Source organism: Macrobrachium nipponense, chromosome 8 (genome assembly GCF_015104395.2).
Source record: "Macrobrachium nipponense isolate FS-2020 chromosome 8, ASM1510439v2, whole genome shotgun sequence".
Lineage (NCBI taxonomy): Eukaryota > Metazoa > Arthropoda > Malacostraca > Decapoda > Palaemonidae > Macrobrachium > Macrobrachium nipponense.
Genome location: NC_087203.1, coordinates 109,744,715 through 109,772,214, shown reverse-complemented (window position 1 = coordinate 109,772,214; position 27,500 = coordinate 109,744,715). Strand labels below are relative to the sequence as shown.

Sequence of the window (27,500 nt, the reverse complement as noted above, 5' to 3'; positions counted from 1 at the left end):
ATAATAAAGATTATTATCAAGTCATCAATTTTTTATATCAAGCTTTCACCACAGAAAATTCCAAATGTAAAAAAAAAAATAATAATAAAATAAAATAAAAAAAACAGACGCAGACACAAACAAGAACGGAGCAGAGACTGAAACCAGAAAAATAACATCAAGCACAAATTAAAATGAAAACACCAACACATCGCAAATTAAAATGAAAGCGAATCAGAAACTGTTATCAACATTAGAACAGCTCTTGCTAACGCGAAATCTAAAGTACGCTAAACATATGTAGGAAAAGAAAAAAAATACTATGCGGGCGAAAATGAATTGTTCGAAAATAAAATGTTTTTTAAACATTTTATTTCGACTCCAGCGAAACTTCAAATGTTCTTACCTTGACCTCAAGTAGTCGGCAAAGTGAAACTGAAAAGAAAAGAGAAGATGTTGAATGAATTACAAAAAAAAAAAACATTCGATTTTGGTTCCTGAAAAAAGAAGGTTGCAAAACAATCATATAAAAATACATAATCAAATACATATACATCTAATAACTTCATCATCAACTGAGTTTACCCTTTATCTCGAGTCAGCTCTGTCGGTTTGACAGAGTCATGAGGTCCACGCCAAGCTTCTTAATGCCCTTCATACCTTATCTCACTTACTGCCTTAGGTCAGCGGCCCGTGCTGGCATATGCCAGCTGAATCTAAAACACACGCACACACATACACACTAAACATATCTCAAGTAACTTAGCAGTCAAAATGAATTTTAGGTAATCTAGCAATCTTTGCTGAATATTTTTTTTTAGGTGAGTCAGTCATTGAAGTTCATATGAGCAGGCAAAATACAGGGTGTCCATAAAGTCCCAGTACCATTACGAGCAATAAATACTTGTAATGGTACTGGGACTTTATGGACACCTTGTATATGAAAAAACCAAAGACTGAAGATAACTGACCTTGTGTGGCATTACCTCGTCGAGGTTATCCCATTTGCAATAACGACTTAGTTTGTGAGTATATGCGTGAGTGTGCGCGTGTAAAAGAGAGAGAGAGAGAGAGAGAGAGAGAGAATCTGAATACAATGATAGTCAGTGGTTAGACCATTTAAGAGGAGAGGTCGACAGTGAAAGAGTCAGAAAAATATACAAAATATGCAATCGACTAATAGGTAACACAATATGAAGTCAAATCAAAATAATTCTTAAACGGCAAAATAATTTTTAAATGGCAAAATAATTCTTAAATGGATAACTGTTTATCCTGTAATGATAATAATGAGGAATCTGTTACACTCATGAATACAGCAAGGGCTATTAGCAAATGACAATTTGCTATTAACAAAACGCCATTGTGATGCTGCTAAATAAACTGCATCTAAGGCAAAAGATTTACAGGAGGTGTTAGACGTTCCACGTAAACGATATTATTAAATTGGTGTTCTTTCAGCCACAGCACAATTTGCTGTGATAGCTTGACTTTTACGCTGTGTAGAAAGAATCCACTCAAAAAATCCACAATTTTTTTCTCTAGTTCTTAAGCGCAATAAAAAGTAGAATATTCTTTACAAAATAAAATGAAAATAATTTTTTTTTAATTTAAGGAAAATATCATAAAGAATAAAAAGAAAATAATCTAAAAAATATACAAGGAAAATGCTCTTTAAAAAATAAAAATTGAAATAATAAAAAAAATAAGAATAAAATAATCTTAAAAATAAAAAATAAAAAAAATCTTTAAAAAATTTGAAAATAATCTTCGAAAAATAAAAATGAAAATAATCTTAAAAAGACGAAACAAAAAAAGAAGAAGAAAAAGGAGAAAAGGTAATCTTTAAAACAACAAAGAGAAAATATCTTTAAAAGATTAAAAAAAATCTTAAAAAATAAAGAGAAAACTCTTTAAAAAAGAAAATAATTTTTAGAAATAAAAAGAAAATAATCTTAAAAAAAAAATTCTAAAAAATTAAAAAATTAAAAAATCTTTAAAAGAATTAAAGAAAATAATCCTAAAAAGACGAGACAAAAAAAAAAAAAATAAAAAGAAAAAAAAAAAAAAGAAATACGTGTCTCTGCTCATTTCCAGCGTCTGGCTCCTTTTATCTCCGGTCGAATCGCGCAGCGGACGCCTCCATGTTTCTCTCGTCTATATATCCCGCGCAGAGGCCATCTTGATTAAAATGCTATGTAAATTTTGCTCCATGTCGTCTCGATAGAGCGATAAGGGGGGAGACTTCTTCTCATAGCTGGCCTCCGGACCCCTGCCAAGCTCAGCCTGGAGTCCGACTCTGGAAAACCTGTCTGGATGTTACCTGGATTCTATTTTAGAGAGGGCGACGGGGGGGGGGGAGGGAGGGTGAGGGAAGAGGTATTAGAAGGAGGATCTAGTGGAGGGAGGGGGAGGGAGTAGGGGGCAGAAGCATTCAGATTGAGGGAGTCCTGATTCTTTTTCTTTTTTTTTTTATCTACTTCCTTCGGGAGATTTCTGCCTAATGAGTAGAACAGGTTTCTTCTCTACGGGTCCCCAAATATCTTTGACGCGTCTCCGTAGCTATGAAGCTGTTCCATTCTGTTTTAGCTTTTATATATATATATATAAAATATTATATATATATATATAAATATATATATATATATATTAATACACATATATTTATATGTATATGTATATATATATATATATATATATATATATATATATATATATATATATATACATATACTTCAAGTGAGAATGAGGAATAAAAACAACCTGTGCGTCTAGTTTTTACATATCAACAAATTTCCGTATTTCAAAACTAACGTAGTCATCTGTGTTAAGATTTAATTGCATTATATTTATAACAATAATGAGTGATACAAACGAAAAATAATATCGAATATCTGTATGACAGTAAGTATAAATGCATAATCGTATTTAGTACTTACAGTGGGCTTGTTCCATAAGAATACGGTTCATCAACTGAAGAATAATAATAATAAATAAATAATAATATTGCAGGATACGTGATCTCCATGAGATTTTACTTAAACTGCGTCTTGTAAATTATTTACGTCTTGAATATGAAATCTCGTCATGTAGCCCCTTACCCTATTACAGGTCTCTATAGAGACATGTTATGTAAACGTAATGTGGAATATGGAATTATTCTGTAGATTGATATCAATAGATGAAGCGAGAGAAACATAGGAATGGTAAAAAAGGAGAATATGTGACCCAGGCTTCCGAAAAATTCTCATCAACTTTTAGTGCCCATCTTTTATAACATTGAAGTCTCAAATGTTTGCAGGAGGGTCAAGAATCTTATCGGCACAGTCGAGTTTTCCGTACAGCGTCTAATCAAAGCCATCGAAAATAGATCCTTTTTTCGGTGGTCTCGGTATAATGCTGTGTGAGCCACTGTCCATGAAACTTTCACCACGGCCCGGTATTAGCCTTTCCTACATCATTGCCAGACGTAAGATTATGTCTAATTTAACCTTAAATCAAATAAAATCTACTGACGCTAGAGGGCTGAAAGTTGATATGTTTGATGACTGGAGGGTGGATTATCAACATACCAATTTGCAGCCCACTAGCCTTAGAAGTTTTTAAGATCTGAGGGCGGACAAGAAACAATGCGGACGGATTGACAAAGCCATCTCAATAGTTTTACTTTACAAATAACTAAAATGAAGGTGCAAAGCTAAGGGGTATGACATTTTTAGACTGGTATTTTGAAATAATCTCCACGCTAGACATCTTCCATTTCGTTCAATGTTATGGGGTTAGGTAAGGGAATATAAATGAGCTTTTCAAACAAAACAATTAACCAGTCATCCATAAATAATAAAGAATGATAGACGAATTTTAAAAATCTTATTGGTTATAAAATCTTAAAACTGATAGAAGGTTAACTTAGTACAGTTGAACCCGAAAAATACATTGAACCGGATATGCAATTTTAATACTCATCATGTTTCTCATTTAGCGAGTTTTTTTCTTTTTTATTCAGGTTCTCTTTTTTTACGAGCTATTATTTTTACCCACAAGGTGCTGCCAGAAACTTGCTTCCATTATATACCAGTTTGCCTCTATAGACTATAAAGAGAATTGGGTTGTTAGTGAATGTGGCAGATGATGACTTGATGCTGAATGGAAGGTTAGCAGCCACTTGATCCTATCCATTCTAATAGGAAAGTAGGAAAACCCATATATATATATATATATATATATATATATATATATATATATATATATATATATATATATATATATATAATCAAGTTAGAGGACGTTTATGAAAAATGTGCTTAGCTTAATCACAACTTCTGCATCGTCAGGTGACGATGCCAGACTTCTGTCAGTTTTCCGATTAACGGCGAAACATTTATTCCACTGAAAGATATTGAATTGTCTGTTTATTCTACACTAATTTTTGCAATACTCATATTCGAGGATAAAGAGTGCGTTTGTATGTGCGTTTCACACCGAGTAGGGTACTTGTTCTCGCTTTGGCGAATAATGGAAATAACGAGGCCGTGTATTTTCTTATATCAAAGCTGTTCTAACCAACATTTGAGGACGTAAGGTTCATTATATATATGTATAAATGTATATGTATATATATATACATATATATATACACATATACATACACATATCCATATATACGTACACATACACATACATATATATGTGTGTGTGTGTGTGTGCGTGGTCCGAAGTTCGAATCCCGGCTTGGCCAACGCGGAATCAGAGGAATTTATTTCTGGTGATAGAAATTCATTTCTCGATATAGTGTGGTTCGGATCCCACAATAAGCTGTAGGTCCCGTTGCTAGGTCACCAATTGGTTCCTAGCCACGTAAAAATATCCAATCCTTCGGGCCAGCCCTAGGAGAGCTGTTAATCAGCTCAGTGGTCTGGTAAAACTAAGATATACTTTTGTGTGTGTGTGTGTATGTGTTGTGTGTGTATAAATGTGTGTGTGTATGTACAGAGATGATTATTTTAAATGAAACAGATCAAAATTGGAACGCCATAACTTTTGATTCCGTGTGCTCTGCCTCCCATGGTCCTCCTCCTCCCCCCAGCTGCTGCCTTTCCCCCATCTCATGTTCGACTTCAGAATGATGAAGATATAAAATGGAAACCGAGCGGAGGATGGATGCTGTGAGTTCTCTCCCGCTCCCAGCGCATCCCCGATACTCGCCATCCCGTCAATGAAGAGAGATGGGAGAAGAGAGATGAGGAGGAGGAGGAGGAGGAGGCAGAGGCATCATTGGCCACGGGACTCGGAGCGTTCCTCTTGCTCCTTAAAAGCCTTCTCTTCTACTCACAACCACCCACCCAACAACTCCCCCTACCTTCACACCCTACTCCCACCCCACCTTCAGCTACGGTACCATAACCTCCCCTCTCCCCTACCAACCACTTCCCACACCCCATCCCCTCACCCCTAACCCCCCCAACCCCCAGCCATCCCCCCAACTTTCAATATATCACCTGTTTATGAGACTATAAAAACTTATATCAACGGAGGAAACGCTGCTTCGACAAATACTCCTGCGGGAGTAATCTTGCTAACGGATTATACGAAATCAATCCTGCTTGTTATGTATCCCTCACGTATTGAGGAGTCTATGTATGTGTGTGTGTATGTATGTGTAAGTGTGTGTATTCATGTGTGTACGTGTGTGTGCATGTTTTACTCGTTCAGTGTATACGAGCATGGAGGCAAGTGAAATGTATTCCATGTATTCCGATATTAAGATGCATTATATACCGTGTGAGGCATCGATCTCTGTAGCTCCTTGGTGTTACAGGAGGGAAGGGGCGAGATAGGGGGGAGAGGGAGGGAGGGAGTAAGGGTTGGGGAGGGGTAGTTGAGGGAAGCATTGGAGTCCATTAGCTAATGCATTCAAACTATATTCGAAGAGGACGAATTGGGATGCACGCTATGCGAGGGTAGAAAAGGAAAAATGAATAGATGAAAAAAAAAAAAATATGGGGGGAGGGGGGAGTTTGAGGGGGTGGGTTTAGGGTCCTTTACTTCTAAGCTTAGGAAAGTAATCATTGGCATTTTTCGAGTAGGAAATGTAGATTGTTGCGCCCTTTACTGCCATGCTCAGAAAATGACTAAACATTTTTGAAAGCAAGAGAAGGAAAGAAGGATCATAGCTGCAAGTAAGAGAAAGCTAAATAAATAAAAATAACAAAAAATTGAGGTTGGGCTGTAAAGGGCTTTACTTTCATGCCCAGAAAATGAATAAATGTCACTTTTGAAAGAAATGAAAGAGGGCTATTCCACTCAGGACCTTCAAGCACAGAAAACGAGGAATGGATCACAATCAGAGGTCAAAGAAAGTAACTACAAAAGACAATGGAGAAACAACAAAAGTAAATATCAAGCACAATCCAGAAACAATTACATCAACTACAAAAGACAATCCAGAAACACTTAAAGCGAATACAAAAGACAATCCAAAAACAATTAAAGCCAATATAAAAGACAATCCAAAATATGTTAAGCAAATACAACAGAAAAACAAAAAACAATCCAAGCAACTACAAAAGACAATCCAAAAACAATAAAGCAAATACGAAAGAAAATCCAAAAACAATTATATCAAATTCAAAAGACAATCCAAAAACAATTAAAGCAAATACGAAAGGCAGTCCAAAAAAATTAAATCAAATTCAAAAGATAATCCAAAAAAAAATTAAAACAAATACGAAAGACGATCCAAAAAATTAAATCAAATTCAAAGACAATCCAAAAAGAATTAAAGCAAACACGAAAGACAATCCAAACAAAAATTAAATCAAATTCAAAAGCAAATACGAAAGACAATCCAAAAAAATTAAATCAAATTCAAAAGACAATCCCAAAACAATTAAAACAAATCCAAAAGACAATCCAAAATCTGTTAAAGGAAAAAATACTAAAGACAATCCCAAAACAATTAAAACAAACAAACTACTATCACTATCATCTTTCGTTTATGAATGGGACCGACGGACCGCAATAGCAGCAGTAGCAGTAGCATCAGCAGCAGCAGCATCAGCAGCAGCAGCAGCAGCAGCGCAAGAAATAACCGAAGGTCTCATTAAAGGCAATTTCCACCACAGCTCCACATATGAGAATTTATTCGCCACCATGAAACTCATAAAGGGCGGCTTTTGTAATTTAACGAGTGGCTGCATTACAGCGGGGGGAAATAATCCTCCTCCTCCTCCTCCTCCTCCTCCTCCTCCTCCATAGGCCTATCACGTTAAAACTGTTTGTTTTGACAGCAAGAGTTTGTAGAAAGGTTTTCTCTGAAATTAATAAATAAATAAATAAAATCCTCCTTCTCCTCCTCCTCCTCCTCCTCCTCCTCCTCCTCTTCCTAGGCCAAAACAACAATGTCTCACTTGAGTGAAATATGGTTGGTACGAATTGAAGAGAGAATTACAGAGGATTGAAAATTATATTGATGGATGAAAGAAGGAAAATCTTTATCTCTAGACCCTGAGATTCTTGTTTTACAATTTGCTGAAAGATTTCTACAAGTTTTCTAAGGAAAGAGTTTCGATAACAGAATGTATACCTGAAATAAGAATAACTGCGAAATGCCACAAACATCAAAATCAGAAGGCAACCAATAAAAGGAAGGTTTTTGTCAATATCAAAATAGCGATTTTATAATACGTCAACAAAATAAAGTAATATTTCTCTCTTACATCTTATTCTGTATATCGTAAAAATCAATCAACATAGCTTTCGGCCAATCATATTTAAAACTGAAACTTGACCCAAATTGACACAAAACCCGACCGTCATACTTGACCTAACACCATGACTTGGCCTGACCTGACATGAAAATAACCTTCGTAACTTATTCATGAAGGATTTATGTTCTGCCGCTCTCAAATTCTTTATTAAGCGGAGAAATCCCAAATCATTGCAAGTTAAAAGTTGTTATATAGCACAGGGATCGTAATCAATGAGAATATAGATTTGTACAAGCAGAGTTAGGGTGTAAGAACAACTAAGAGGCTTGGTGTAGACGTCTGGACGCGGCTAGCCAACCAAGACAAGAAGAAGAGTGCCAGACCATGAATTTATGGCACTGTATTATATCTTTTACATAGTATAGTAATTCTATAATTCTTATAATTATGTTTTTAAATAATACAGAATTATCGAATGCAGGACATTATTGGTCGAGTTTCATTGAGGATGAAAATAAAAAAAAAATAAAAAAAAGGATTCCCATACATTTTTTGACCGAGACAAAATCTTTAAAGCACGTTCAGGGAAGGAAATTTGCTACGGTTCATCTAAATAACTCTACAGAATGCGGGGATAATAAATAGACAGGGACGAGGAAAGAGAGCTGAAACGCAGACGGAGACGAAATTGAAAACGCCAAGCAGTAGGCCTAAACGATGCGAATGAAGTCTCTTCTTAGGCCTACGATGCAAGATGGCGCAGTTTTGGTCAGGCATACAAATAGGATAATTTAGGCTTTAGGCTAACATCCCCCGGGCCCCCCAAACATTTCCTCTAGAGCTCACCCCCCCCCCCCCCCCCCACCCCGACCCCCGCGACGCAAAAACCCAGACATTTGTTGATTCTGAGATGGACATCCTCTCCAAAATTTATGGTGTAAAAGAAAGACCACCGGCGCCATTTTGTGGAGGGAAAAGGGAAAAACTCGTCATTCTCCGAGAAATGACAGGAAGAAGGAAGAAGAAAATGAAGAGGAGGGGGAGGAGGAGGAGGAGGAGGAGGAGGAGGAGAAGAATACACTCTCCTTCCCCAGGGGAACCCTTCTTCCTCCAAAAGAAACAGGAGGGAAAAGAGGCGGCCAGTGCCATCACACACACACACACACACACTCAATCTCCTTTTCTTCCCCTGCAGGCTCTCCCGATTTCCAAACAATTACGGAGAGAGAGAGAGAGAGAGAGAGAGAGAGAGAGAGAGAGAGAGTCTAATTAACTGGTGCTTCTTCTTCTTCTCCTTCTTTCAGAGAGCTTCCCCATTAAGAATCCAACGTAACGGGGTTTATTTCGCCCTCTTTCTTCATTATCTTTTAGAGCTGGAATTCTCAGATAAGGAAAGAGAAACACTCCTCTCTCTCTGTGTCTGGGGCCCCTTCTGTTAATGAAGACGGCAAGAGAAGACCCACTGGTTCTTCGTCTTTTCTTCGTCTTTTCCTCGCCTTATTTACACGGCTGGTCGATCATCTTGACTGCGAATTTATCTTGCATTATTTTTTTTTTTATTTACACGGACAGGCCTCTCTCTCTCTCTCTCTCTCTCTCTCTCTCTCTCTCTCTCTCTCTCCATCTGGATATTCTACCGAATTCATACGGAATCTAAATTATTCCCAGATTCTTCTTCTTGACCCACATGTACACGGCTGATCGATTACCTTGACTTGGAATTTGGAATTTATTCCGTATTATATTTTCCATTTACACGGAGAGGTCTCTCTCTCTCTCTCTCTCTCTCTCTCTCTCTCTCTTTCTCTCTCTCTCTCTCTGGATATCATGCCAAATTTATACTGAAACTAAATTACTCCCAGATTCTTCTTGAACCTCCTTATTTACACGGCTGATCGATTACCCTGACTTGGAATTTATCCCGTATTATTTTTTCCACATACACGGAAATCCTAACGAATTCATAAGGGGAAAATTGATTCCTAGACCAACATGGCTGCGGCATAGGCCTACTTCGTTTTATCTCAATGTAGATAAGTAAATATCTTAAGGAGAGGATCCGCGAATAAGGCTGGAGAGAGAGAGAGAGAGAGAGAGAGAGAGAGAGAGAGAGAGAGAGAGAGAGTATATAAATATCTGGCAACATGGCAACCGAGAAAGTCGTTAACGATCCTACCCCTAGAATCACGAGGTTGCTAGTTTGTCCTTAACGGCTTTGGAAAAAAAAAAAAAAAAAAAAAAAGGATTCTGTCTACAGAATGCAACCTCACTCCATCCATATCCAACCTCACTCACTCACTCACGCCCAACTTCACTCCTCCTCCCCCCTTTTTCCAACCCCGCGTCTTCCCATAGGCATTTGTTATGTAGATATGAAAGGCTCGTTATGAGGATATTCACAACAATTTAATGAAGAAGTTAAAACGGGCGTGAAAGGGCCAGAACAGAATTTGTCGGGTGTTTCATTCAAAGGTTTTTCAAATTGTAAATTTGGCGGAAGAAAGGTTTTTGGGACAGTAAGGATCACAGAACCAAACTTGTTGAATTTAGAGTAGGTAGGTCATTGTTCTGCGGTTCCCGCATACAAGTCTGGGAGCGTTTGTGATTAAAATGAGGTTTCCTTGTCGGTGACAATGATAATAGGAATGAATAACAAAGCCCCAGGGGGAATGTCAGGACCTTTATTGATGTTCTGATGCTGAGAGAGAGAGAGAGAGAGAGAGAGAGAGAGAGAGAGAGAGAGAGAGAGAGAGACCACTATATCATAGGGTTTTATACATCATTCGAATAATGGTTGACCTTGCGCCATCTTATATGAATGGTAAGAATAATAAAAAAGAGAAATTAGCAACTCCCCCAAAAAAAAATTTGAGAGAGAGAGAGAGAGAGAGAGAGAGAGAGAGAGAGAGAGAGAGAGAGAGAGAATTACCATAAGATATCGGATTTTACACTCGAAAAGAATCTATACTCTCTGACAGATAATGAAAGCGGACGCCCGTAAGGGTCATCTTACAACGCCGGGCCGAGGCCGAATCCGCCTTTAAGAGCAAACAGAAAAGAATGTCTTCATCAGCACTCCCGAGGAGCTCTGTCTTGGTCCCGAACGCCCAGGCCTCCATTTTGGGGGTCGGAGGTCCTCTGTCCTTCACCCTCGCTAAGGCAACAGTCTTCGCTGTGATGACCTTAGCGTTTCTCTCCTTCCTTTCATATATATACCGTGAGAGAGAGAGAGAGCAACACTCCTGAATATACCACTCAATAAAATGTGTTTGATTCAAACGGCAATCAAGAGAGAGAGAGAGAGAGCAACACTCCTGAATATACCACTCAATAAAATGTGTTTGATTCAAACAGCAATCGAGAGAGAGAGAGAGAGAGAGAGAGAGAGAGAGAGAGAGAGAGAGAGAGGTATGGGCGAAAATACAGACTAGAACTCCTGACTATACCACTCAAAAAATGTGTTTAAACATGGTTAAAAATGCTTGTTTCAATCCATCAATTTATCAATTAATCAATTAATCAAGAGAGAGAGAGAGAGAGAGAGAGAGAGAGAGAGAGAGAGAGAGAGAGAGAGAGAGAGAGAGAGGAGGAAAATAAAGAATAAAGTTCCTGACTATACCACTAAACAAAAACGAGTTTGCCCACTGTTCGAAATGTCTAATTCCAACAACATTCATGACCATAGGTGAGGTTGTAAAATAGACATCGAGCAAAACACTGCTGGGTGTTTTAGTTAAGGATGCTAGATAAAACTGCATGATCTCGGACACCTCCCCTTTTCTTGTCTGTGCAACAACGGGGTGAATAATAATAATAATAATAATTAATAATAATAATAATAATAATAATAATCATAATATCTAAATATAATAATAATGTCTTCATCACTAAGAACTGATATTTCCAAGACGCACCTTTTATCTGGTCAGGTAAACATTAGGAAACTGAATTTAGTTTTTTCTTCATTCATATTCCTATTTCAGGCAAATATAAATATAAATTATTTCTTTATCTTTACATGTACGTATATATTGCATTTATGGAACGCATTTAATATTTCTATGATAAAGCATTAAGGTACACAATATGAAAAAAAGATGACCAATATGTAAAATAAGGGCAAGAATATTCAAAATATTTCTTTTAGCTTATTTTTCAAAACAAAAGGAATAGGCAAATGGTTAATGAACCATTCTTCCCCGCCTTAACAATGAACTTTTCATGGGTGGGACGTGGCTGATGGTAAGTTAAAGAAAAAAAAAAAAAAAAAATCCCAGGAGAAGATGGTAAGTAAAGTATAAAAAAGATACCCAGGAGAAGTCCTTAGGAATTCCTTTCACATTGGCAATATAAATGGTGTCCTTCAATTGGCGGCCTTTGAACGACAGTCTAAATCGATCTCTATTCGAGACGTATAAGGCTTATTTGTAAGCTGGTGACTAATGGATGTGTCAGGGAGGTGACAGAGATCTGTAACCTGAGATTCTTGAGTTTCTCAAAGGTGATTTCAATAACTGCTAATTTTGGTTTGGGAGTTGGTCACGACTGCGCATCATCGAGAATATTAATTTTAGTCATTTGAGCTATTTATGCAACACTTTTTTTCCTACACAGGAGTTAAAGAACCCCAGTGCCTTTGAATAAATCTCGAATTTTGCACTTCGCTTGAGATGTATAATTTCGTAGAATTGGCTGTAGGTTCGTGAAGTATGAACACTTCATAAAACTGGCCGTCGTCCAGGCTTCCCGAATATTTATTACTGATGTAGCAACGAAAGATTATTGCCAAGTCATTACAACATACTTCCAAACTGCTGAAAGTCACGGATTTATGTTTACCCAATAATACCTAAAGTAGAGAGAGAGAGAGAGAGAGAGAGAGAGAGAGAATGACTTTATTAAAAGTAACGCTAGTTAGTATCGACTTCACTAAAAGCTCTGCAACTGTTAGCAATGACTGAAAGATCGAAGAACAACGATATGCTATAGTATACTGCATAGTCACGAAACACTTTTACGAAGTAAACGATATGAATGTTATATGGCCAATATCAAGTTAAAAAAAAAAGTCCGTTTGTAAATCTGTCAATTCAGAAACCACTAAAACTTCTTACTAATGATATCTCAGTATATAGACGAAATGAAACAATGCGAAATCCGGATTGAATTAGGCAATTAAATTTACAAAAGACCAGAGAAGCTTAAATGACGGTGATTTACGATGGAGACGATTAAAAACATAAAGGATTTAATTACAATCAACAGGCGTAGCCAAAGACATTGAGCAATTAAGACGGGTTTTATAGTGATACCAGTCACCCATATACGTTTTGTATATGGGTGACTGAACAGGGAGATAAAGACGTTCATGTAAAATGAAAGTATGCGTTACATAGGATGAAGCATTGAGGACGTCAAACAAAATGGAAGAAATCCATCAAGAGGCTACAAAGAAATGTGAAGGGTACGTCGATGAGTTTAAAAATGGCAATAACTTATGGGAGATACTTTCACTTAAAAGCTACATACTTGCTGTGACAGAGAGAGAGAGAGAGAGAAGGTGTTAAGCAGGATACAGACTGACATTCATCAGATTCGCAAAACGCATGCGCAATGCAAATGAGAATTAACGCGAAAACAGAAAACATAAAATAGTAGGACCAAGTGAAAAAGGTAACAAAATGAACGTATATTTGAAAAAAATATTAAGTTCGAGGAAAAGTTAAAATCGGAAATACCACAACACCAAAACAATAGACTTGAAAATCCACTCAGAGAGAGAGAGAGAGAGAGGAGAGAGAGAGAGAGAGAAACGTATCCAGTGTACACAATGGGCGAAGGCAGAGGCCAAAGTGGAGGTATATACGGAATAGAGGTTTGAGCAAACAATCGCCAGGGGAGCACTCTGGCCCCTGATTGGCTGTCAGACTCCTGCTGGGGGCAAGTTATTGGGGCCAGGGCTCGTGACGTCATCGCCAACAGCAGGTGGAGACAATTAACAAGCTTTATTATCAACGAATTAAATACTCCTCACTGGCGAACACGAACATGTGCTAGAGGGGGCTGTTGTGCCCCGCGATTTTGTACTTGGCCTTTATTTATAAAGTTTGTCGAAAATTAGTTTTTTTTTTTGTGGTTTATGTAGTAAATGTAGTGTATATTAATGGTCGACAGTTAGCTTTTGTGTAGTTTATGTAGGATATGTAGTGTATATCAACGATCGACAACTAGATATTATGTAGTTTATGTAGTGCATATCAATGGTCGACAACTAGCTATTATGCAGTTTTGTATATGTAGTATATCTCAATGGTCGACAGCTAGCTTATGTAGTTCCTGTAGTCTATATCAATGGTAGTGAGACAAGGCCAACATGCGCATCAAAAATATAATTCCTATTTCTGAAAGGACAAAATTAAGAATATCACCTTTAAATAACTTCATAAAACGAGAGAGAGAGAGAGAGAGAAGAGAGAGAGAGAGAGAGAGAGAGAGAGAGAGAGAGACATAAGGTATTTAATAATTTTCAATGAACATAAACGGAAAGCATCAACGTAACTAAAAATCTATTAAGCATCGATCAAGTTAAATCTATTTTGCTTCCAACTTTTACATCTCCAAAAGACGTGATTGTGTGATTACCAAAATCATAGAAGAAAAGTTATATAACTCAAAGTAAACTTATATTTATAAAAGAATATTTCAGAAAAAGACGACGTTGCTTGAAGCTAACTTGCATCAGAAAAGTCAGGCAAGAATACTAGTCTTTCACTGTTAGCTTATATTTAAAATTCATTATTACAGAAGGAGAAAAAACTCTGCATAAACTCCAACTTTAATCAGAAGAGTAAGCCAAGAATAGCAACTCAAAATAAACTCACTGACAAATGAATATTTACAAATGAGAAAAAGCTGCATAAACTTGACCTCAATCTGAAATGGAAGTCAAGAATATTTACTAAAAGTAAACTAAAAATTAAAAATTAGTAGATTCAACAAAATACCGGGGTTGCATAAACGCAACTTTAATATTTGATCAGAAAAGTCAGTCATGAATAATCACTGCGAGTAAATTCATATTTAAAAATAAGCAAGTTCAAATGAGACCCAATGTTGTGTAAACTCAATTCCTATCTTTAAAGTAAGTCAAGAATAATCACTAAAAGTAAGCTTAAATGTAAAAATATGTAAATTCAAATGAGATCCGATTTTGCATAAAGTCAAGTCCAATCAGGAAAATAAGTCAAGAATAATAACCAAAAGTAAACTTATATAATAATGGGTACATTCTAATGAGATTGATTTTGCATAAAGTCAAGTCCAATCAGGAAAATAAGTCAAGTATAATCACTAAAAGTAAACTTGTGTTTAAAAATAAACAGATTCAAATGAGACCAGATGTTGCATAAACTCAAGTCCAGTCAGAAAACTGGCGAATTCGAAACACCACGAAATAAAGTGGTGATAAGAGTGATAATGAAGAAATCCCGTCGCTATTATTATGATCGTAAATATATACTTCCCGGAGGTGCAAATCCGGCGCGCGCGCGCGCCAGATGCTTAAAACCAGCCTCGTATATCGAGCCAAATCGTCTTCTTCATCTCTCGGCGGCCGAGTCGCTCGTTAAATTACGAAAGTGGCATTAATGTGTTTTAATATTACAATGTAAATTTATGCGGAAATTAACGTGCGACGCAAAAACGGACACGAAAGCACGAGGAGAGAGAGAGAGAGAGAGATGAAGGATAAAAGAAAAACCGTCTCTTGTAAGACGAGGAATAAATTTTATTGTAACGTCTCTTCTCTCTCTCTTGTGGAAGTGCGTGTAAGTGTTGTCGCCCTTTTCTTGTGTGCCGCTATTGGAGGAGGAGGAGGGAGGAGGGAGGAGGAGGAGGAGGAGGAGGAGGAGGAGGAGGAGGAGGAGGAGGAGGAGGAGGAGGAGGAGGAGGGCGGTGTTGTATGTTGCACCCATTTAACCACGAATCGTTACAATGATGAGCAAGTAATGAGGGATCTGGCGCTTGTTTTGCGTCTCGCTGACATAAAAAGGAAACAAAATAAAAAGCCGAGTCGTGCATTGCTCATGAACTGGAACATAACGCCATTTTGCATGATTCAAATTCAAATGTATATACATAACATGTGTCTTATAAACATGTTGTCATTTTCTATTATTTACATATAATGGTATACATGTTTTTTATATGTGTCCCGTAAAAAAAGTTGGTAATTGGAGCTTTTGGAAAAACTATAGATTTATGCTAATTCTGGTTAACTAACCGAAAGATTAAACTTGGAATATTTCACCTGAAGCAGCAAGTTGTTCAACAGACCATGAACAATGATGCAAAGAACACAAATTATTGTAGCTTTTTACGAAAATAAAAAGTAACGTCTGCGTCGACGGCAACAATGCAATAAACATTTGCAAAAGAAATCGAATTAAAAACAGTAAAATCACCGAATGCAACAGTAGCACTATCTATCAAAAACGATAGATTGAGATATCTTAACTTTTGCTATTATTTAAAATTAAGGTGTTGCCTTCGATGGAAAGCTGTCTTTGCATCTTGACATCAGTTTATTGGGAATAATAATAATAATAATAATAATAATAATAATAATAATAATAATAATAATAATAATAATAATAATACCAACCACATCACTTTTACCATAACAAACTTTCAAACTAATTAAAAAAAAAATACTACAAAGAATAGCGCTTTTGTATTAAAACCTAAAATATTTGCCTCAAATCATTAATAATCTTAAATAAAACCAAATTAATGCCAGTGTCAAAAACGTAGGAGAACACAATTCCTCACTATAATAAAAAAATTAATGAATGCCATTCAACATTAAAGTGGAAAATATTTTGAAATATCCAAATTCTATCAAAAATTTTAAATCCGTTAATAGTTAAGAACCTTACAGGCGTGGAAATTTTTCAATAATGCCACGAAACTTTAATTCTTAATTTATCATAAAGACAAATTAAAGATTATAAGGTTATTGCCCTTAGGGAATTTCGATCCACTTAGAAATTTCATTGTAACTAATTCTCCAAAAAAGGATCGAAGTTTCATCTAACGGATTTTGCAAAAATAAATAAATAAATAAATAAATAAATAAATAAATAAATTTTAAAAATCAAGGTCAAAAGGTCAAAAGATTCATTAAACAAAGTGAACACAACGTAAACATAAGACAAATGACAAACAGCTCTAACCATTGTGTAAGCCCAAATAATTTGCAGAGGTAGTATTTCGCAAAAGAAATATAACTCATCAGTGAACATTATCTTTTTTTAAATAACAAGTTTTAAAATTAGGGTCCGTCTTACTAGGGCAGATGATTATACGGACGAATTTCGAAATTGTGTGAGAATGCAATACAAACCTTTCGGTAGCAGATTGTTTTAATTTTCACATTATGAATATAATTTGGAATAGTTGCATTACACTTATATTATATTTGCGTTTTTCAGAAGTTCTTTGCTTATAAGTTATAATTTATAGCTAGTTCTATTTTTTCGTCATTGTAATTTTTTTCTATGACGTTTCTTCTTTGTGATTATACTCGAATATAATTTTTTGCAGGACTCTTAATTCGCATAAGATTTCTTTAAGGTCTTCAAGGGATAGCCAGAGACGAAGCGGTGCTACTAAAACGAAAGAATAAAACAGGAGAATGACTAACCTGGATTAGCTATTTTTTACGTGGCTATGAACCAATTTGGTTACTTAGCAACGGGACTTACAGCTTATTGTGGGGTCCGAACCACATGATATCGAGAAATGAATTTCTAAATCACCAGAAATACATTCCTCTAGTTCCACGTTGGCAGAGCGGGGAATCGAACTTCGGACTACAGAATCGGTAAGCGAGCACGTAACCCACTCGTCCAAGGAGGAATCTCCATATTGATCAAAAGCAACCAGATATTATAATCTTCACTAATCACCCATCCAAGATTTTACAAATAATGTAAACATGAAGATTTTATTGGACTGAGAAGAAATTCACAGTGAAAGCCCCTTTTGCCTTCAGATCTCGGTGTAGGACAAGGGAGGCAACAGGTACCACGTCGATTATGGCAGAGAGAGAGAATTTAGACCAGGAAGAAGTTTTTTTTTTTATGTGCTATTGATTTTGAATAAAGCTTTCGGTAGGACGCTGCGAAGGATGCTTATGGGAATTTCAGAACGATTAAACGTAGACTGGAGCGATGGATGGTTGTCAAAAACAAACACCTGCGTTTAATATACAGTTACCGAACTATGATAAAGGAGGATTCTTAAAAATAAATAAATAAATTAGGGATAAGATAATTGTAGGAATCAGTGATAGTTTTTGCATTATTCGAAGAGGTAGAGCACTTCAGTTGCCTTATAACAAGGGACTAACTAGAGCTGAAATATAACGCGATTGAGATTATTTTTTATGAAGTAGGTTAAAGGAGTATTCTTAAAAAAACTAAATTAGGGAAAAGATAATTGCAGGAATCGGGGATTATCTTTGTATTAATCGAAGAGGTAGAGCATTTCAGTTGCCTTGAAGCAAGCGACTAATCAAAGCTGAAATATAACGCGATGGAGATAATTTTTTAAGGAAGAAAAAGATGCTAACAAGGAAACTGCAATTTCATTTAAAGAAATGATTGGTGAAGGCTTCACATGGAATGCGGCATTGTGGGCAGCCGAAACATAGACAATAAAATGAGAGAGAGAGAGAGAGTTACAAGGATCAGGATGTCTCAAAGACTTGTTAGTCCATCCGAGGAGACATCGTACATTCACTTATCTCTAAAAGCAGGTTTTACTGTTCATCCACAGAGTCCTCATGATTATGTCTAGTTTTCTTTTAAACTCTTCCACACTGAGAGAGAGAGAGAGAGAGAGAGAGAGAGAGAGCTTTCATATGTCTCTCTGGAGAAGACTATTGAATATGAGATGGAGAGAGCATATGAGCAATGGAGAGGTGCCAATGGGTAAGCTCATGATGTAGAATATTTGGATGACATGTGAGCAGATGACCGAGATAAAGAGAGAACATCAGCTTCAGGCAACTTGGAGCTAAGAGAGGTAAATAGGATGCGAAGATTGGACTGCATATGGATTTACTCTGAAGCAGAAAGCTATAAAAAAACTTACAGGCAACCATAGGTTGTAAACTAAAGATTAACTTCATTCATTCCTAAGTGATTCTGAATTCTTTTTATAAGTTAACTTAATTTGACTTCGAATGTTTCCTTGAAGAATAAAAATTATATGCAAAACGAGTTCAAACGACTACATCTTAAGTTGACAAAAAAAAAAAAAAAAGTACATCAACAGAAAGACCAAAACCGATAATCATAATTTATGATCACAAATGTTACAGGATACAGACATAAAAATTAATGACAAGACAACCCTTCGAAATAAATACAGCAACAATAATCAACTCAATTAGAAGGGAAAAAAAAAAGCTCTCGACGAACGCCAGAATCTCCCCGGTACCAAAGGCATGGCATGGCAAAAGGCCACCGCCACCGCCGCCACGCCGATTGTCGGAAAACGAGATAATCATTGTGATAACAAGGGCTGGGGAAAATCAGGTGGTTGGAGGGGTTGGACAGCGACGAAGTACAACTGCTGAATGGGCAGGCAGAGGTTGGGGGTGGGGGAGGGGGAGGGGGTAAGATTAAGGGTACGGAATAACAAATACAAAAAGAAAAGGGAAAACAAAGGAGGAGGAGGAGGGAAGGGAGGGGGAAAGAAAAAAGGAGGGGAGGGGGAAGGAAAAGGAGGGGAGGGGAGTGGGAGGAGGAGGAGGTTGAGGTTTAAATTAAGGGTGTTACGGAATAACCAATACGCAAAAAAAAAAAAAAATGGTGGGGCGGGGGGGAGGAAGGGAATCGTGAATGTCAATTAGTGCGAAGACGGACGGACGGTACGACGGACTCCGACGGAAAACTCATGATGGCGTAGCTGGTCGAAGTTGGGCCGGGGCAGATCACCGTGGTTTACGATCACATAATTAAACCTTGGGTGTATGTAATAACAGCAGGCCCGACCAAGTCCTATATCCACGTTATGGCACAGAGGAGAGAGAGAGAGAGAGAGAGAGAGAGAGAGAGAGAGAGAGAGAGAGAGAGAGAGAGAGATGTGGAAATGGTTGGGGAAATAATTGGCTTAACTAACAGTACCAGATTATCTGGAGTATAAGGCAGATTATGATGGTGCTGATAACGAGAGACCAATTTAAAATTGACAAATTTTCAACTGATAAATTTTTAAATTGATAAAATTTCAAATTGATTCAATTTCTAATTGATAAAATTTCAAATTGATGAAATTTTAAATTGATAATTTTTAAATTTATATATTTTTAAACTGATAAATTTTTAAATTGACGAACTTTTAAACTGATAAATATTTAAACCGATAAATTTCTAAACTAATAAATTTTCAAAAATTTTTCCCGACACTGGCATGATTGGTAATTTTTTTTTATTCATTTTAAATCAATAAAGTTTTACACTGATAAATTCTTAAATATGAATTTTTAAATTGATAAATTTAATACTAGGTGTAGGGGAAAAGAACCTTTGTAACACATGTGATGCTTTGATACTTATTTCTCTCATTACGTTCCTGTGATTTTCCAGCTTCGAAAAAAAAAAAAATTTAAATAGACTTTTTTCAATAATCAAAGATCTAACCCCAAATAAGAATACAACATGGCGTGATCCGCCCTCCAGCTTTCAGGGCACGTACTAAAAGCTACGGTCACATAGCCTTGTTTCACCAACAAAAATTAAAATAAATATGCTATATTTTATTAGAAATAATTGTTCTGTACTGTTTAATAGGCACATTATTTATTATTTACATTTTAAGTCTAATAAGTAAATAATAAATCTCCTATCCTAAAATTCCTCAATCTTTAACTCACGAGAAACACCTTTTTCAGACACTTTTATGTTTTTCCATAGAGCTTTCCTACCCTAAACAAGAACAACAACACCAAGAACAGCAACAACAACAGAGAAGTTTGTAGGCTTACTCCCCGGGTAAGAAATTATTAGTAATTCGAATAGCAGTACAACTCCAAACTGAGTGTAATTGTAATGATGATAAAAAGGTCAATAACAATAATAATTAAAAATTAGGTTTGAATTGCTGAAACATTTATGATAACTCACCACTTATAGTTTTTACTGTTAATTGTAATGTAATATTCTAAAAAAAATAAATAAACTATTGGACATATGGAAATCTCCTGGCCCAGATGAATTGCAACTCTGGACTTGAGGTGCACTGTCAAAAAAAAATTAAATATATATATATATATATATATATATCCATATATATATAGTATATATATAATATATATATATATATAATATATATATAAATGAAAACCTATTCACGAGTTTATTCCTTGATTTCAGTTCTTTCCTTAAAGATGCATTATATTCTACTGCAACAATATCAACAGCAACAACAAAAACATATTCATAGGATTATTCGTTTCTCCCTAGAAGATGTACTATATTTTTCTGCAATAATACCAACATTAATAAAAAAAACCTATTCAGGGATTTATTACTGAATGGAGTTTTTCCCAGGGAGAAAAGGCTCTATACTTTTCCGCAACAATACCAACATTATTAAAAAAAAAACCTATTCAGGGGTTTATTCCTGAATTGAGTTTTATATTTTATATTGCTCTATATTTTTCTGCAGCAATAAATAAATAAATAAAAATAAATAAAAAAGCTATTCAGAGGCCTATTCCTAAATAGACTTTTCCCTAGATGTACTATATTTTTCTGCAACAATACCAAAAGCAACCAAAAAAAAACCTATTCAGGGATTTTATTCCTGAAAGGAGTTTTTCATTGAAGAAAATGCAGTATATCTAACTGGAACGAAAGCTGCAGAAACAAACAGTAGAGACAAAAATTCGTCCACCTGGAAAAAAAGGAGACCCCAGCACCGGACACCTGGAATTAAGCCCCATGAAAATTTGTGAAAATTTGTGACAGAATATAAAAACTCTCAAGTTTACACCGGCTCGGTTTTATCAGACCGGCAATTCCCTTCTAATTCCATCGACGTATTAATGGCTAAAAGCGTCCATTAAATTTTCCGATGTTTCTGTGTCACTTTTTTTATTCCTCCCTCACATTTTCCCTTACCTCATGGGAAAAGTAACTGACACGAATAATGGTAAGTGGGACGCAGTAATAAACCGTATAATTGAAACAAGTGGTGGGACATCACGGCAATAAACAGGTAAAGACCAGTAGTGGGAAAGAGGAAAAGGATATGTATCCGAGGTAAAAAAAAAAAAAAAAAAAAAAGGAGGAGACCAGCTCCAAAGACATGTCAGTTTGGGACCGGCGGTGGAAGGAAAAGGGGGTGGGGAGAGCCTTTTAGGAGCTCCGGAAAGGGGAAATTTTAATATTTAATACGACCCCAAAAAAAGTGGAGCGAAAGCAAAAGGTTCCTTCTTTTCATATGCATACGTAATTCATACTCTTGCATAATGTTAGCGAGGCATGTGGAGAGAGAGAGAGAGAGAGAGAGAGAGAGAGAGAGAGAGAGAGAGAGAGGGGTCTTTTATGGAGGGAGGCGGCTTAGGGGATTTTAGAAAAGTAATTCTTAGATAAACTCCGTTAGGCAGCATCTTTTAATTCACACCGACGACGAAACCAAGCTATACCATAAAATGGAAGATAAAAAACTAAATATTACAAAAAACGGGATAAAAGGAAAGGAAGTAAAAAAAATGGTGGTGAAATAACGGAAGTTTTTTTTTTCTTCTTCTTTTTAGGAGCACAGGTGATAAGGGAAAGGGCAGCGGGGAAAAAAACCACAGCAAAAGGAGGAAAAAGAGGAAAAACGAAATTAAGTCTGGCCCCTAAATGGCAGAAAGATGAAAAAATCTAAAATGAGTCATTTGAGGATAGTAAGCTGATAACAAGGTGTATGTGTGTGGGGGGGCGGGGTGTTGAGAAAGGGTGCGTATGAGGGGGTTGGATCTGAAAATAAAACTAAGATATGAGTAATTTGCGAATAGCAAGCAGATAAGAACCAGCTTGGGGGAGGGAGTAGGAATGGGGAAGGGGGGGAGTTTTTGAAGGGGCACGTAGGCAGAGGGGGGAGTAGATCTGGGAAAAGAGATTAAAAATAAAAAATATCTAAAATAACAAGAAGGTTTACGAAGGCAGGGAGATGATGGATCGTCGGTATGGGAAGGGCAGTGGGTGGAGGAATCCTGGGAGAGATCGGGGCTCCCCTATACAGCATGGCGCCGAATGAGTTATGGGTCAAAATTTGGGTGTTGCAGTCTGCAATTAGTCGCGGGTAAACGACGGCGTCGGAGGCGTTATGCTCGGCGATCGCTTTTGTCGTCTCACAAGCCAAGATTTCTTGATGCCGGAGGTAAACAACGACGAATTAATTATTAAAGAGATATCAAGAGGCTCCTTAAATTCTCAGCTTAGGCTCCGGCGAGACGATAATACAGGCCGTTAAAGCTAATTTGTCCGTGTGAATCCAGAACGAGAGAGAGAGAGAGAGAGAGAGAGAGAGAGAGAGAGAGAGAGAGAGAGAGAGAGAGAGAGAGAGAGATATCCGGTTCACGGCTTCCAACTCGTGAACAAAAGGGAATTGGTGAATCCAAGGAGGTAAAACCGAAGAGGTTGAGAGAGAGAGAGAGAGAGAGAGAGAGAGAGAGAGAGAGAGAGAGAGTTGGCTGATTCACGGCTTGCAACTCATGAACAAAAGGGAATTGGTGAATTTAATGAATGATTAAGACTGGCCCAAGGAGGTAAAAATTGTCATATACGTTTAAATTTTGGTCCCTGCCACCTCTTTTGGAACTCACGTCTTTCTATATTATACCTCTGGCAATTTTCCTGAAGGTCTATATCTCTCTTTCCTATGGTTTATTAAATCATTCAAGCCTTTACTGTCATACGCGCTTGCAAGACCCTATGGTCTCATTATTACTAAACTAGCCCATCTCAAAATTAAAAGCCGAAAATTTGCCAGACTCTGTCCTCTTATTAATAAGAAAATGGAGCTCTTAGCATTGAAGGATAATATAGAACTTGATTAATCTATTTACGATGGTGTCGTTTTTGTATAATAAAAGACCACAGCAACTTAAATGCATTGGTTCTTCAAGTTCTTTATTGTCCTTCGATGCTAAAGACTCGATTTTCTTATTAGCAAGAGGACAGAGCCTAGCAAAAATTTAACTTTAATCGTACAATCTCATTACTAACCCCTGCCAATGACTGATGATTACTTTGGTCTATGACTGTACAACACTTTCTGGTATAGAAATCAGTTTTGGAGTCGGGGGAGCGTTTTCTCATTGATTGCCAGGATGAGGACGGTAATTGTACTTTATCCATGGTCATTTTCAGATCTGATGGAAGAAGTAAACTGGTTTTCTCCATAATTTTTTTTACTGTTGTGTTATAATGGTATATATATGATATAAATTTTCAAATACAATTACATAGCTGTAATTTGTAGAGCATTTATAGTTCTGCGTTGTGAGGGGAGAATGTGTGTTTTTCCCCAAAACAAAAATGTCAAGATTTGATATATTCATCATCAACGATTTTGCCAGCAAAGATAACAGTTTCATTAACCTGCTCAATCTATCAATCTATCAAGTGATAATGGTCGTCGCTGTAAAAGCTGACAAATTTATTTTATGGCGTTATTTGGAGTCACGGAAGAACTGCTTGCGTAATAGTACACAGTCATTAGTGGTGGTTGTTTTTTATTAGATTAACCTGGCCTTATACCAGCAAGGGCTCTTGCTCACAGAGCAGCCCGTAAAAATTATTGGTAGGCCGATTTATTAGTGCATGATACAAAATCAGTGCATTTAAAAAGACAATAGTGTGTTCATTCTTCTGTCAGTTAATGTTATGGATATACATACTACATACAGAAACTACATTTATGTAATCTTATTTTAAAACGCATTGTGATTTTTTTACATACATACATAAATACATACATAACCTTCTCTATATTTTATGGATATACATACAGAAACTACATTTATGTAATCTTATTTTGAAACCCAATGCGAATTATTTTACATAACGAAATACATACATACACAGTGCGTTATATACGTGTATAGCTAATTTAGAAGAATGACAGGGTACACTCCCAACATGGCGTCCCCTGGGCAGGAAGCTAAAGGTCGCACATCAAGTTGATAGCAGGTCTGGCAGTTAATGAACCGATACAACCCGGAGTGATATGAATAATTTATATATATACATACGCAGCACAAGGAGCAGCGGGAAAATTCCGAGTATTCTGACGTAATTATGAAATTACGCGCTGCCTGATAAATGGACCAATAAATCAAACAGGAGGAGAGGGAGCTATGGAACTACAATGGTAAATGAGACATTAAACTGCAATTATCATGTCACATAAAAATGGCCACTTTTCAGGCGAATGGGGGAAAAGAGACTCATTCCAACGGCGACGGGGTCTCCTTCGAAGAAGTGGGGCCGGGGGGTGGGGGGGTGCGGGGGGGTGTACGATCTCTCATTATCCGCCCCAAAAAAGAAAACAGACTCCCTCGCTCAAAAATGCAACCAAAAACTATACAACGGATCAACAAAAAATAAAAGTATAAAAAAAAAGTACAAAGGACAAGTCATGAAAAGACTTCCGCTTTGTGATAACGTGGTTCTTTCTTAAATTTTATTGAGTCGCTCGAAATTTATAAGGTTTCCGTTTCCTTAAAAAAGTATTGAAGTCGTGTAGTATTTATTGGCATACTCAACACGACAGTAACACATATGTATTTATTAATATTTACACGTGTATGCTTAATCATATATACGTACATGCACACACACACACACACCATATATATATATATATATTATATATGTATATATACATATACATACACATATATATACATACATACATGCATATATATACATATATATGTATATGTATGTATATGTATAGATGTAGATAGACATACAGGCAGACAGAACTCCCGAGCTCCCTTTTTTTTCCCTGTTAGTGGATGGAGACAGGTGTAAACACTCCAATTTACAGCAAATACTTAAGCACTGAGGTTGTTAGCCGCTCCCCCACTAGCCCCCCCCCCCCCACCCCCCCCCTCCCTCTCTCTCTCTCTCTCTCTCTCTTCTCTCTCATCTCCAAATACTGCCCAGCCCAAACATTGCATAACGTTACTGATCAAACGACCATCGTTGCAGAGAGAGAGAGAGAGAGAGAGAGAGAGAGATCCGATTGTATGGCCCAAGATCGTCAGAGAGGGCAGTCAGTATTAGCTTATAGTACAATAGCAGCGCCGTTATTTAGGGATATTTGTCCGTGATGGCCGGCGATAAAGAGATGATATACCGGATTAGGCGAGCACAAATAAACTAGGGGGTAATAATAAAATGGTAATAGCAAAATAAAAAGAGCAGAGAGTAAAGAGAGACGAAGTAAGAGAGAGAGAGAGAGAATTTTCCGTATGCTATTTGCTATCAATTATAAACAGAGAGGAGAAGGAAGAATAAGAGAAGAAGAGAGAGAGAGAAGAGAGAGAGAGAGAGAGAGAGAGAGATTTTCCGTATGGTATCGCTTAGACAGAAGAAGAAGAAGAGGAATAGAGAGAGAGAGAGAGAGAGAGAGAGAGAGAGAGAGAGAGAGAGAGAGATTTTCCGTATGGTATCGCTTAGACAGAAAGAAGAAGAAGATAGAGAGAGAGAGAATTTTCCGTATGCTATCTGCTATCACTTAAAGAGGAAAAGAAAAAAAGAAGGAGAGAGAGAGAGAGAGAGAGAGAGAGAGAGAGAGATTTTCCGTATGCTATCGCTTAGACAGAAGAAGGAGAGAGAGAGAGAGAGAGAGAGAGAGAGAGAGAGAGAGAGAGAGAGAGAGGCACTTCCTTCATGTTGCTGGCTATAGATTAGGGCAAATATCATTAACTTGATCACATCGTAAAATATCTGGAAAATCCTGCTCCGACCGGAATCGTATTTCATGGCCAACACTTGCTCATTATCTTGGTAATATGCCATTAAGTATACAAATAGAGACAATAAACAAACGGGATATAGGAGAAGGCCTCGATTTTACGAGTATTGTTTGTTTTTGATAATTACTGTTGGGGGGGGGGGGGGCGGTTGTGAATGTAGCCTACTAGATTATAAATTATGCCTGAGTGCTAGAATATATTCATAAACGTCACCATGCTTCTTAAATCATAACTATGCAAATATTAATCAACTTCATATTTGCGTAGTTATGTTGAGCGGGTCAAGTGTTATTAATATTCCGAACATAAAGGTATTTATGCATCTTTTTTTACTTCATACGTAGTATTGCATACACACATAGTATCTGCATATATATTATACTATATATTACTATATATATTATACATAAAATATAAATACATTATATATACATACAATATAAAATAATACATTATTTATATATATATATATATATCTATATATATATGTGTGTGAATATATATGATATATATATATATATATATATAATATATATATATATATATATATATAGTATACATATATATATACACACATATATAATGTATATATATTATTATAATATGCATATATATTACTATAATATTATACATATAATATAATACATATATATACACATATATAAATAAACAATATAAATTAATATTTCTATAATGATATATAATATATATATATATATATGTGTGTGTATATATGTATATATATATATATAATATATATA

General features: G+C 36.4%; 1 protein-coding gene across 2 annotated transcripts in view; it reads right to left on the bottom strand.

Annotated features, from left to right (window-relative positions):
- Positions 1-27,500, bottom strand: part of LOC135222958 (homeobox protein php-3-like) — a 657,411-nt gene that overhangs the window by 423,563 nt on the left and 206,348 nt on the right. For both annotated transcript variants that reach the window (XM_064261424.1, XM_064261425.1), the window contains exon 3: positions 386-414. The gene's annotated coding sequence lies outside the window, so the exon portion shown is untranslated. The remainder of the gene's footprint in view (positions 1-385; positions 415-27,500) is intronic.